General features: G+C 45.4%; 1 pseudogene; it reads right to left on the minus strand.

Moving 5' to 3' along the window:
* Nucleotides 1-396: 396 nt before the first annotated feature.
* Nucleotides 397-10,566, minus strand: LOC139649109 (phospholipid phosphatase-related protein type 3-like; annotated as a pseudogene).
* Nucleotides 10,567-14,760: the final 4,194 nt, after the last annotated feature.

Genomic DNA, 14,760 nt, shown 5'->3' on the forward strand with positions numbered 1-14,760 from the left:
GCCCTCTTTCTCTCCGCTTCCTTCCCTTGTCTGTTCTTTTCCAGTCAGGGCCGTTGAGCCAGCGCTGTGGGCGGTGCGTGTGAGCAGGACTCCTGCAGAGGGGGGAAAACTAGATCCCCTGCTGTGTGTGTGCGAGCTGCCAGACCTCCCCATAGCCCTCCACCCCTGCTGTCTCTTTGTTTCCAGCATTCTGAATGAAGCTGCTGTTCTGGTTTCACAGTCTCAAAACGTCTCTGTCATCTTTTCACTTTTCACCACCACGAAAAAGTCCTAAATCTCTAATGTCACCTGCTACAACCTACTCTCTCTCACTGTCTCTCTCAGTCGAGTCCTCTTGTCCAAACCCTGAAGTAGAATCATCGATATGACAACGACGACTGCGGTCTCGCCACTCTACTATAACATCCTCTCGTTCTGCATGGTCTTGTAGTAGTGCTCCTGTTCGGCGTGGCTGTGGGCGGAGACGGAGGGCCGGCGAGGCAGGGTGGAGGAGCGGGACAGCGCCTGGCTGTGACCGTCCATCAGTAAGTCGGGGTGGGGAGGAGGCGGGAGCATGCTGGAGCAGGACGGGTGAGGAGGCAGAGGCATGGAGGAGGGGTGCGGAGGGGGAGGCAGGGGCATTTGAGAGGAGGACGGGTGAGGAGGGGGAGGCATTTGGGAGGAGGCGGGGTGGGGAGGAGGAGGAAGCATGGGAGAAGAGCAGCTCGGGTGAGGAAGGGGAGGCATGGGGGAGGAGGACGGGTGAGGGGGCGGCGGGAGAGGGGAGGAGAGCAGCTGGGGCGGCGGAGGGAGCGGGGAGGAGGAGGTGGGGAGAGGCGGCGGAGGCAGCTGGGAGGAGTCGCCCTCGCCGCCGCTGGTCGAGGAGGAGCAGAGCGAGTCCGTTTTCATCGGGAGCGTCCGGTAATCCCGGTACTGACCGACATTGTCCTGCCGCTGCAGCGCCGCCCGGTGTTTCTCCGCCGCCGTGTCGCCGCTCATCATGTTACCGCTGATGGTGTTCCTCCACTCCCACGGCTTCCCGTTGCTGGCCGACACGCGCACCACCGGGTGGTGGGGGGCGTGGGCGTCGATGGTGACGATGCTTCCGCTCCCGGTGACGCTGCCGGTGACGCTTCCTGGGTTGCTCCCGGTGCAGCTGTCTCGGTCGGAGGGGATCCGGTAGTAGGGCGACTCGGAGCTGTTGGAAGACCCGCCGCCGCAGGAAGAGCCGGCCTCGGAGGTCTTAGAGGAGGACGTGACTGGACCGTGGCCCTGCTGCTTGGACATGGCTATGACCTGCAGGAGAGAGGAAAATCTGTCAAATCAAAATGCACATAGAGATGCAGCTGCTACAGACCTCCTACATTTTACTGCATGCATGCAACGGCAAATTATTGCTGCACAACTGCGCTGTGGCGGGACGGATCCAGGGTGCGGGGACTTCTACAATGCTTAACATTGTAAAGGGTAACTGTAACATATTTTATATCTGTCACGGATGATTTCAATAATATTTGAGTCGAAAAATAATTACTGCTGGAGGCCTCTTAAGAGCTTTTCATTTTGGTAACTAATCAGTGAAATAGCCTCTAACAGTGTTGTTCTGTTTTGATTTTACCCGCAAAATAAATCATAAACGTTGTGCACATAATGTTTGGCAGCTGCTCAATTTCTTCTCCGTTCTAAACTATATTTTTCAGAACTGGATGCGTGCCAGTTGAAATTAAAGTGGCAATGTAGGAAAAATGACTGCTCAGAGGCACTGTAGTTAGAGTGATTTGCAGGCATTTACTTTCTAATTTCTATCTCACCTGCATGACTCTGGGCTGGCCGGGCGGCTGGTTGGGCAGAGAGTTGGGAACACGAGGGGTCGACACTGCGATGGGCCCCGGTCCCGGCTCTTTGGCCCCTCCTGCCTCGGTGAGCGACAGCCACTTGGCACGGGTTTTGGCGCTCTTGGGGGAGACGGGCGGGGGCCGAGATGCCTCCTCGGGGATGTGGACCAGCGGGGGTGCAACCACCACCCTGGCCCCGGTTGGCGTGGCGGTGCCCCTGTTGGCTTGCACCGTGGGATAGAGGGAGGAAGGCATCCCCTGTTCTCCTCCCTCTCCTCCTCCCGCTCCCCCTTCCTCTCCTCCGTCTCTCCCGTCTATCCTGTCCATGTCCTCCTCCTCGTCCCGGGAGCTCTGGCTGCGGAGCTCCAGCGAGCGCTGCTTCCACTCCGACACCAGCTGCCGAGACCTCTGGGGTCAAAGGGCACGTGGAAGGTCATGTGACGCTGCGCGGCGGCCGGCTCCTCTGTGGGAGAGATGGGGCTGTTGCCGTTAGCGACGCGGGGCAAGGTGTTGCTGAAGGTTACCATGGTTTCCTTGCCCATGGGACCCCGGGGTGCCAGGAGCTCCACGTCAGCGCTCGCTCGTTTGAGGGAGGCCAGGGACGCCTTCTCCCTCCTCACCTTGCTGCGCCCCCCGGCCCCAGCCCCACCCCCAGCTCCTCTCTGCTCTCTGAGCTCCTGGGAGTCTTCCTGTACAGGGAGTCGTGGCTCCGCTGGCTCAGCACCCGCAGCTGGTCCTTCTGCTGGGCCAGGCCCGGTCTGGGTGGGGGAAGAGCATCCTCCTCTGATGCTTTGAAGTTTCCCACTGCATACACAGCCTGACAGAAGACAGAGGGGCACAGGGAGGGAGGCGGGGAGAGGGAATGAGTGAGGAGAAAGAAGTACCCAGCATGTTACATAAAGCACTGGAGCGTGAAAATGTCTTTTCTTTAATCTTTGGGAGGGAAAAAAAATTTGATTTTCCTATTAGTGGGGAGCAAACTCAAGTGCATGAATAGGAGTCTCTCCCTCTTTCTTCTGTTTAGTGTGAGGTCAGCATGAATCAGTCTCTTTCTCTTCCCCCTTTCTCAGAATTCATCCTTTAATGACGAGAGGAAATGCTCTCTCTCTTCAAAAGTGAAAGATGAGAGAAAGAGAGTGAGAGGAGGAGGGAAGCGTGGAAAATGGCAACGACAAGTTTTCTTAAAATGAAGTGTGAAATTGTTCCAGAGAATTCTTATCGGATTATTCATTCTCTCTCCCTTCCCTCAGTAATAGAAAAGGCTATATATAGCCTGCCAAAAAAACTGCTGGGAGAGAAAGTGTGGAAACCACAGTGAGAGGTGATGAAAAAAGAAGCATTTGTTAACACAGGCTGCGATACTGTTAAGATAATACAATGGGAAAATTTGGCTACAGGAAAACTAAAGTACATTTAAAAAAAACAAAACATATCTATTTATGTTTACTCCACTGCAGTGCAAACTACTCCCTCAAGACAAAACACATCCCAATGCTTGGACAAATCCCTATATGCAAACACACATGCACAGGCACACACTCACTTCAAAAACTAAATCTTGAAATAGGAAATCCATTTTAAGATAATTTCACTTGTTTCAAAGTAAATGTCTTGGAGCCAGTTACATTATCATGAAACAAGTGAAATATCTTGAAACCAGCAATATTAAGTTAATGTATTGGACTTAAAATCAAAGATATTTTGTAATAAGCATGATAAGTCTGGATGGAAGATAAAATCTCTCGCTATGGTTGTTATACACTCACACACACACACACAGCTTGTTTAACTAACCAGATAGACTCCGATGCCTGCTCCTATGAGGTATCCCACATAGACGTCTATGGGGTGACTGCGGTGCTGAGTTATCTGTGTCAGCCCAGCTAGGCCCGCCGCCATGCAGAACGCAAACACCAACAACGGCTTCAGCAGCTTGGTGGTGCTGCTGATGCTGGCATTGAAATACATCTGAGCAAGAGACAGATAAAGACACAGATGGTCAGACATATAGAGATAGGGATTTAAATGCAATTAAAGACATGATGACACACTGCAGACACACAGCGAGTTACCCCTGAATATAAAGACATAAAGCTAATATATAACTATAGTATTTAAAGTCATTTAATTTTTTAAATATTGTGTATATCTTTGTTAAAAAGTAAAAACTTCTGCCACGTTTCTAATGCAACTCCACTTATTTCAAATATTTTCTTGAAGTGACATCATCTTGAACAAGTTAATTGAACTGCCTTATTTCAAGATATTTTTTACTTGTTTCAAGAAAATACTGGATGGAAGTGAAACCATCTCACCCCATAGGCAGAGCTTTTCACCCGTTTTAAGGCAAATTGGACACCGAATTCGAGGTTAAATGGCTTATCAAGATGAATAATTTTCAGCAGTAAAATGAGTGAGAGGGAGAGGGCGAGAGAGACAGGCAGACAGGCATAATATATTTACAGGCACATTCACACACTCTGCACGCACACCAGGTTTCAGTGAGGGAGAGTGGGGGACAGCTGAGTGGCAGGAAACCATGCACTGCAAAAATATCCATCTTAACAAGCTTGTCCATCGAGTCTAAAAATCAAATTTTTCTTGAAGAAAGTGAAAACAATCTGCCAAAAGGTTGATATTTCCCTTGTTTCCAATGCAATTCTACTTGCTTCAACAATTTCCCTGAATCAATGTCATTCTCAATGCTAGGGGAGTGATCGGTCTTATTCTGCCTCATTTAAAGACATTTCTAGAAAAGTCCACAAAGAAGTGAAGCTATACACTGGAAACAAGTGGATGTATCTCACCCCATTGTAAAATTGTAGAAGATTTTAAGATTATAAGACTGAAAATAAGAGTAAAAGTTGTTAAGATGGATATTTTTTTTAGAACAATACTGAAGAAAAAAATCTGACAACATGGTTGTGTTTGAGCTGCTGCTCCACTTGGCGGAGTTTAGACAACATGCCTCAACTCCGGCAACCCAAACAGCTGCTTTCTTCTTCCCTCCCTTCCTTCCCTTTTCTCCCGCACTTTCCCTCCTCTACCCCATCAGAAATCTGTCCGGTGAGCCTTAATGAGCACACACTGGGCTCAGTGAGGCAGCAGTGATGTGTCCAGTAGCTAGTAGCAGTAGCCACTGGAGAGAAGAGGGGAGGGGGGGGGGTGTTAACTCATGGAAAGATGACAGTGCTACTTTGCAATACAGTTCTCATACTGCTGCAGTCAGCCGCTGACTGCAGCACAGCACAAAAGTTGCCCAGTGGACGTGCCGTCACGGGATGTAACCCTTGAAATGATTATGAAATCTAACTTCAAAAGATAACTCCTGTTCATTTTTTAATGTGATACTCAGACGGTTCTTTGGCCTGAGGCTTGTCTCTGCATCCCAGCTTTGCCTTGTGGAGGTTCTTAGACAACCCTGAATCCAAAATAACCACATAACCACATCACATTAATTATCCCTTAGAGTAACAATCCGCGACATTTTTATATAAATAAATGTATGTTTTTTTCTAGGCTTCTAGGCGATTGATATAACGCAATAGTGATTCAAGCTATACCCAGCTCATGAAGCTTTTACATGGGCTGCATTTGTTGCTCTAAACACCCGGTGTCAGGTAGCTGTTTCCCGGGAAAAATCCTCCGGCACACAGGAAGTGATGCGTTTTATAAGTTTTTTTTTTTTTTATTCCAGCAGCAACAACAGCAATTTGTTTGGAATAAATAGAAGAAGAACCGGGTAGTTAGCATGAGCAGCGATAGCCACCATGGCTGAACAAAGAAAAGAGCGCCACCTACAGAAACTCAAACTTCATCAACAGAAAATCCAAGCTCCGCCCACACTGTTTGATTGACAGGTGAACTCTGGCAAAAACACCACAGAGATAAACGCTTATCACCAAAGATGTCGCCAAAATAATAAAAAAAAAAAAACAGATTACCACTTTAGAGACACACTGAATTAACTGTTATATGCTCAGCAAGAGAGACACACCTATCCAAACCACACACACACACACACACACACACACACACACAGGCACACAGTACACACAAACACAGGCACACAGTACACACAAACAGGCCAAAAGCAAGACACCGGAAGTGCTTACGGAAATATAGACAGCAGCGAAGCCAGAGAGCGTTGCATGCTGCGATGGAAATGTTTTCCTGAGGGGAGAAAGGGAGAGAAAAGACAGAGTTAGCGGTGAAAGAGTGAGGGAAGAGGGGAACGAGGGAGATGGAGAGGAATTTATTGTTTCATACCAGTGCTGTGCTGATGTGAACAGAATTGAGTGTGTGGTTTGGAGTGTGTGTGTGTGTGTTTATTGCCTCTCTGAACTTGAATAAAACTGTCATGCCTTCTCCTGTTGTTTGTGATTTTGTGTGTGTATAAAAGAACCCCACAATGTGCCTGCCTGTGTGTGTGTGTGTGTGTGTGTGTGTGTGTCAAGGAGAGTGCGTGTCCTTGGATTTGAGCATTAATAAACATAAATAGGATACCATGGGGTGCTGGGGGAATATCAAGGGAGCGTGAGTGAGTGAGTTCAGGTCAAAGATGCTCATTTAGATTCCAATCAAATGTGTATGTTTTATTAAAAAAACGTAATCTTGTTGTTTAACTTCCCTTTTTAAGGCACTGTGTGTGTGTGCATGCGTGTGTGCGCTTGTACCACTGAGATTATCCCTGTATCAACACCATTAAGCTGTAATCTTTCTTGTCTGTATGCACTTATCACGCCTGTTTGATGTGCTGTAGCTGGTGTGTTTGTCTGACCTGTGCCTGTGTGTTGTCTTAAAGAGTGCAACTGGAAGTGAGATGCTACAGCTGGGCGTTATGAAACTTTGTCATGCTGCTATAAAAGTCAATTTGTACAAATCAAGTTTCTTGATTTGTTCTTTGAGACGTATAAAATTAATTAGTATTTTTTTTTGAAATTTAACTTAAACTATAAAAATTCACATCTTAGTTGTAATTTTCCTCTTCAAATGCAAATGAGTTTTGATGATGTCACACAATGGGAAAACATCTTTTTGGGTTCTTTGTCTATTAGTTTGCATGAACTTCTGCAAGATAGTGATGTATACAGCATATATAAACCTTCTGAGAATCATAAGACAACACATATTCTAGCATTTTAAAAATAAAGCACACTGTTGTATACATAGTGCGTCTATGTATGTATGTAACATGCTATAAACTATCTTTGCTAATGGTTCAATTGCTAACATTAACTAGCAAGACAAGTAATGTAACGTTACTGTATTGAGATGAGAGATGAAAGCAGCTGATCAATTAGGGAGCCAGAGAGCAGAGATCATCACATTCAAATCAATTGATAATTATTTATGTGCACACAAATGCACCGTGGGCCTGCACAGAATCTGGATTTGTTCACATACTGTATGGTGATGCAAAAAACAAGAAAGCATTCTGTTTTTCTTAAGTGTGTCTGTAGGGAGCTCTTTGAAAGCCTTGTGCGTGTGTGTGTGTGTATTGTGTGTGTGTGTGTGTGACTCACCTAGCTGACATGATGGCATACTGGTCTTTCCCCATGCAGATGTCCTGTGTGATGTAGGCGTTGTTGTCACATGACACTCCGGGTGCCGTGTAATTGGGCTGGCAGACGGTGAGGAAGAAAGGGGCGTGGTAACCTGTAGCCAACTGGATGACATCTGTCACCAGGGCTGTTGCCAGGAGACCGAACACATGAACACCTGAGGGAGAGAGGGAGAGAGACACACACACAGAGAGAGAGAGAGAGAGAGACAGAGAGAGAGAGAGAGAGCAGGTGAGAGCAAGACAAAGTCACGGTAAGGCAGCTTGGTAAATTAACTAAAAGCCTCTGGTGGCTTCTTCACATTGTGCCGTTCATTTATGAAAGTTTCCGAAAACAACCTTGAATTTGCTCCAACAAGCTTAAATAACATCACAAGACTTCAGTTTTTTTTTTCATTATGAATAGTGAAATTTGGTAAGGTGAATTAATTACTCTTTCCACATCAAGGCTCAAATTCTGCCTCCAGATATTTCCTGTGGAGCATTATACCTTGCCTGTTTCACTGCATGAAGTCACCCTTCATTTATTCCATGTAATTAGCTTATTTCTCTACTCTAAAAAGTGGAATAAAGGTGGAGCCCCAGCCAAAAAATTAAATATCTTTCTCTTTTGCCGACCCAAAGTGAAGGCTATTGGGAAGGCTTATCTGATATAATTTAATCTAATGTAAACTAACCAACACAATAGTCTCCTACAGCACTTTATGCCACGACTACAGACAGCAGGGATTACTTGAATGCTATGGCAGCTTTAGTTTAGTTTAGTTTATTTGCACAGTGATAATGCACATAAATGAAGGGATAAAGCTCAATTATTTCAATGATTACTAAAAACTCTATAGGAAACAATGCTTCAAGCCTTGTAACAGTCAAAATTGTGTCCATCAACAGCCATGTGTCCTGTCAAAGTTCACTGTAAAGAGACACTGCACCCCTGCTCACTCACTGTAAGCTGCTGTGGATAAGAGTGTCAGCTTAACACCTAAAATTGTACATTGTCTTCAGTGTAACCAGGAAAAACAAAAGGACGTACCAACGAACCGCACAGTCCTGCGTAGGAAGGAGTTGAAGTTGCAGCCTCCGGCGTTGATGCTGGTCTCCGACTTGGGACAGGTCTTCATTTTAGACTGCATACAGTACATCACGCCCTCCCCCATCATGATCTGCAGAGAGAGAGATGGAGGTGGAGAGTGAGAGAGGGAGGGAGTGTAGAAGAGAATGAGAGAGAGGGAGAATGGAGAGAGACAGAAAATTAGAAAATGTTGATATTTTTGAATATGCTGTGAAAGAAGGGATGTTATTTATGTTGAATATCCTGTGTTCTGCCATCATAGTGTACACAGTAGGAGAGAGAGAGAGAGAGAGAGAGAGAGAGAGGAAAAAACGATGAAGTGTTATTAACGTCCAATATCCAGTTTCCCCCCATCTTGATCTACAGTGAGAGAGAAAGACAGACAGAGAACGGAGGTGAGGTGCTATTGAATAGTGATCACCTCCAATCAGGGTGATAGATGAGCCCTCTGCTTGTTCCCATGCTGCTGATGGATTAGCAGTGAGTGTGTGTGTGTATGTATGTGTGTGTGTGTGTGTGTGTATCGATTGGAAGGCCCATGGCGTGTTTGATGGCGTGTATTGGTATGCCAGGTGTGTATTTATCAATGTGTCCATTGATCTGCATTTCTGAAGGGAGACTGAATTTACTTTGTGAGTATTCAGGAATCTATACGTTTGCATATTTGTGTGATATACAGTATACAGTATGTATGTATGGGGGCGTTTTTATGTGATGTGTGTGTATGTGTGTAGAACCCCCAAATAGACACACATTAGGCCCCATAACCCCCCTCATTTGATCAGATTTTGTCCCAGTGACCCCCATATGGGACGTTTTTTGTTGTTGTTGTTGTTGTTGTTAATTTGTCTACACTGTACATTGGAGATAGGAAGAGTAAAACCTATGATTACATTATAATACATTCTTTAAGCGGGACAATTTCTAGTGAATTGAATAATAGTGCATTTAAACTACTCCTCATTTTGCTAGGGACCCCCTCAATCCCCCTCAAGGACCCATGAGAGGCCCAGGACCCCACTTTTGAGAACCAGTGGTCTATGTGTCTGCGTTTGTGTGTGTATGCATGCATGGGAAAGCATGTTTCCTATATCTGTGTGTATGTTTTTGTGATGTCTGCGTGTGTCTGTATGTGTATGTACATTTTTACATTATGTGTATGTGGGTATGTACTTTTGCTGTTAATTTGTTTGATGTGTGTGTGTGTGTGTGTGTGTGTGTGTGTGTGTGAAATGTGTGTGACGGACTTACGGAGGCTGCGGGCCCGGCGAAGGCCAAACTCAGCAGCATCAGGAGAGGGATGAGCTCATCGCCCGTCTCCACGTAGGGCATGGAGAGGTCACGGTCATGGCAACGGAAGCCCACCATCGCCGGGGACAACACATCTGTCAGCTCCAGGAAGTACAGGGACACCAGAGAGGACAGGACGATGGGGAGCTGGACAGGCACGTGCACACACACACACACACACACACACACACACACACACACACACACAACACACACACATAAACATAAACACACATGCCCCGCCCCACGCACAAGGACAAGGATAAAGCAAAGAGTGACTAGCACTTATTTATTTATATTTGCTTGTGTGCGGTGTACATAGGAGGAGTAATTCATTCAATCTTCCATCTATACTCTCATCACAGTGACACACATGCATAGGCTTGTACACACACACACACACACACACACACACACAAGGGCAAAGCAAAAAGTGCCGACAGCGTAATATTTGTTTGTGAAAAACATCAATCTGCGCACTGACCACACTGGTGCGCAGATGCACACACACACACACACACACACACACACACACACACACACACACACACACACACACACACACAGAAAAGATTGAGTTTTGGTATTAGTATATACTGTAGCAAGACTGATTCATCCACTTATTGATCCAGTAAATCCAGTGAGTCATGTAGAATGAGTATTGGTTTATAGATATAATGACTCATCAATCCATCCAATCTGTCTACAGTCGCATCACATTGACACACACACACACACTAATGTACCTCTACAAAATAGAAGCAGGGCAGCAGCGTCATGCTGTCTTTGGGTGGTTTCTTCTTGGCTTTGTTTTTGGGGGACGTCATCTTGGGGTGGGACCAGTCACAGCCTGTTAGGATAACAGATTGAAAGGGGGCGTCAGAGCGGAGTGCACTTTCATGGACTTTCATCATCAATATCTCTTAAAACATCACAAAATGTTGAAAGTTCTGCTAGGCCCAGACTTATTTGATGAATGAAACATACATTCGAAAAGTTTTCAAAGGCTGGATACTGTCTGTCTTGAGGCTGAATTCAGATTGCACACATTGAAATGGATTCTTGACATTTGTTTGATAAATGAGACCCAGTGTTGGTGAACACACACACACACACACACACACACACACACACACACACAGACACATTAAAAATGTATTCTGCACAATTTTGTTATTGTGTTGCTTGGTAATGAGGCGCAGCATTAGTTATCACATGCATACATACACACCCACCCACAAAGACACACGTAATAATGAGGCCTAGTATAATTCAGCACACACAGACACATGCACACACTTAATAACCAGCATGACAGCATTTGTCTGCACACACTCACACACACACACACACACACACTCTCACATTCACACTTTCACATTTTGAGATGCTTTCTATGTTGCAATGTGCATGTTGTCAGTCATTCCACTGTCGGAAACACATCCTGTTCAGAAGGAAGCTTTTTAACTTTACTTCCAAACGGTTGTAGTGCACTGAATTCATCATTTGACTCTCTTTGTTACACACACACACACACACACACACACACACACACGCACACACACACACACACACACACACAGACAAACACAAATACACACATGCAGACATCTCCTTCCATCAGTAACCTGTAGGCGATCAGCAGACCTCAGAGAGAAGCAGATAGCCAACGGCCCAAATGGAAAACTAAACAGTGTTAAATATTCACAGCTCTCCCTATTTCTCCCTCTCTCTGCCTGTCCATCTATCTCTTCTCATCTCTGTCCTCTGCCAAATTCTCTGCTTCTCTCTCTCTCCTTCCCTCTCCACATCTCCCCTCATCTCCCCGTCCCACTTCACTCATCTCTCTTTCTTTACCAGCCTCCATCTGTCTGTGCTTCCCTCTTTCTACCTCTTCTTCACTTTATCGACATCTCCCTCTTTCCCTGTCATCTCTGTCTACCTCTCTGTCCCATCTGTCTGTCAAACTGTCCCAATTTCTCCATCCTTTACTCTCTCTCTACCTTCTCTCTTTCGCTCTACTAAGGCTAGACTGATTATATTGGTATGCTGATATATTGGGCCGATACTGACCTTTTAATAAAAATCACACATTAGCCAGTCAGTGGCTGATATGATGAATGTGAGGATCTGATTTTACTCAACAGCCTCAGGAGTGGCAGTCTGTAAAAGCTCTGCCTTAAAGAGCTGCTAATCCACCTAAAAGAATTTCATTAGTCTGGGTTTGAATAGAGAGTTTTGGTCTCCCGTGGTCTAAATGCTGTTTCAGGGGCTTTTCCACCCTGTCAAGGACAGGAATCTGGGGGAAACACTGAATCCTTGAATTTTTTTGGCATGAAAATTTCAGGATGCTGAATATCAGCTCTGCACAAAATATCAGCTAGCAGCAGCTTCAATCCAAATATATCTGTATCTGCCTTAAAAACCCATATTGGTCAAAACCAACTGTCTACCTCTTTCTTTTATCTTCCCTGCCTCTTTCTCTCCCTATTGTCTTCTCTATCCTGTTTTCGTGTCTATCCCTCTGTACTTCTCTTTCTCTGTCTGCCTCTCCCTTCCTCTGTCCTTTGCTCATTTTTTGTTTACATCTCCTTATTTATCTCTCTCCCTGGCCCTCTCTCTACTTTTTTCTTATCTTTCCACCTTTTGCGCCGTTTTCTATAGAATCTCTCTTTCTCTGTCTTTATAAATCGCTCTGTCCTTCTCTTTTCTACCTCTCTCCTATCCATTCTCTGTCTACCTCTCCCTCTACCCCTCTGTCCGTCTTTCTCTATACCTCTCTCTACCTCTTCCCCTTGTTTTTCTCCCACTGTCCTCCTTTCTTTCTCCCTCTCCCTCTCTTTCCCCAGATAAGAGGGCCTGACCCTGAGGCTGTGTAAGGCACAGAGAATCAAAGACTCCTACAGTCTAATTTCCATGACCGCTAGAAATGTATTGGAGAGGAGAGGAAGAGGAGAGGAAGGAAAGGATGGGAAGGAAAGGAGGATAGGAGTAGGAGAGAGAGAAGAGGAGGGAAGGAGAGAAGCAGGGGGCATGGGGGTGGGGTGTGTGTGTGTGTGTCTGTGTGTGTGTGTGTTGGGGGGGGGGGGGGGGGGGGAGTGGGGGGTAGAAACACAGAGGATATCGGGATGGATGGATTCCAGTGTGGGTGAAAGCAGCTTAGGAAGATGCTGGGTCTTGTGTCTCAGTCTCCCAGCCGCTTGGTCTTAGTAACCTACTCTAGTCAGCACTTAAATCTCACCCCTACTCACATCACACACACACACACACACACACACACGCACAGACACACACACACACACACACACACACACACAGAATGAGCCTCTTTACTGAAGAAAAGGACTCGTTTATCTAACTCAACAGCATTTGTCCTCTGGGGCACGTCGTATGTGTATGTATGTGTTTGTGTGTGAGTGTGTGAAGTCTGAGCTGTGTATGTGTGTGGGCTTGTGTGTTTACTTGGTGTGCATGTTTGTAGTGTTTGCGTGTGTGTATAGTCTGAGCCATTTGTGTGTGTGTGTGTGCGTGTGTGTGTGTGAATCAAGTTGGGTTGTACAGCCTGCGGTGGACAGTAACAGTCTGTCAGACAGCAAAGAACATACAAGCCACAGTGACACAGAGAGAGAGAGAGAGAGAGAGAGAGAGAGAGAGAGAGAGAGAGATCCAATAGCAGTGCATTCATTTACATTATAACATAGTGCAGTGCAGCATAGTATAATATAGTATAGCATAGTGTAATTTAGTGTAGAGTATTGTGGTGTAATGTGGTATGACAAGTTACAGTATAGTGTAGTGTAGTGTAAAGTATATAGCATTGTATAGTGTAGTGTACTGTAGTATTATACTGTAGTATAGTGCAGTAGCCTATAGTATAGTCCAATATTTTATAGTATAGTATAGCATAGCATATTATACTATAGAATATAGCATAGTATAGTATAGTATGGTATAGTGTTGTGTAGTGCAGTATAGTATACTGTAGCATAGCATAGCAGAGTACAATATTTTATAGTATAGTACAGCAGAGCACATTATATAGAATAGTACTACATTATAGTATAGTATATTATGGTATATGCACACACATAGCATAGCATATAGCATATTATAGCATAGCATAGTATATAGTACAGTGTAGTGTAGTGTAGTGTATTGTAGTGCAGTATATCATAGCATAGCAAAGTCTTCTAAGATGGACTAACAGCCCACTGTCTTCTGGCTGTATTTCTACCTGACATTTAAATCACATTGCAGACGAAGAGGCATGGCTCTCTGCTTTGGCTCAAGCATGAACTTGAGAATGAGTGAATGGGGAGAGCAGAAAGTCTGATAGTACAGTTTATCCATTTTCCATTCATCATTTATTCATCCATCCATCGCAGAAAGTTACAGTGTTTGCTATTGCATGGCGCTGTCCACTGCGGGGTCCTGAACACGCAGAGATTCAGGAAGGGAGCAGAGGGGCCATATGGTCGGCTGCTCGGGGATGTAGTGGACTGTAAACCCACCTCAACTCACATACACACCTTTTTATTTGTGGAATAGCGTTCACCTCCTTAAATAAGAGCTCACCCGCCATAGATTCATAGGATACATCATCAGTGAGAAGTATAAAACTGATGTAAGTTAAATGAAGATATGTTCTTTTAAGGGGGAAATCGTAAAATAATGCTTTTCTGAATATTTAATATTTTTTTGTTCATATTGGTGGCGGTTTGCTTTATGGTAATCACTGACTGAAGGTTATAGTTTACCCACCTTTTTATTTGCCACTACATCAATGGTGCCGCCATAGAGAACCGCACAATAGTGAAATCATAGCTGTTCCTCCGCCACAGACAGAAGTCAGACCAGAGCAGATCGCGTATGAGATCATCAATTATGGAAACGTGAAAACCATGTGCTGATTTTTCTTCGCTCGCCTCTCAGCTCGTGCCAGGAGGAGCGGTGCTGGGCTGCATGCGGGGGAGCGACTACACCGGACAGCCTGTACTCACCTCTGTCCCGGGGGCTCCGCG

The sequence above is a fragment of the Centroberyx affinis genome, unplaced genomic scaffold, assembly GCF_046629955.1.
Source record: "Centroberyx affinis isolate AG114_WGS23_722 - 3 ecotype Tasmania unplaced genomic scaffold, CSIRO-AGI_Caff_v1 ptg001292l_1, whole genome shotgun sequence".
In the NCBI taxonomy this organism is placed as follows: Eukaryota; Metazoa; Chordata; class Actinopteri; order Beryciformes; family Berycidae; genus Centroberyx; species Centroberyx affinis.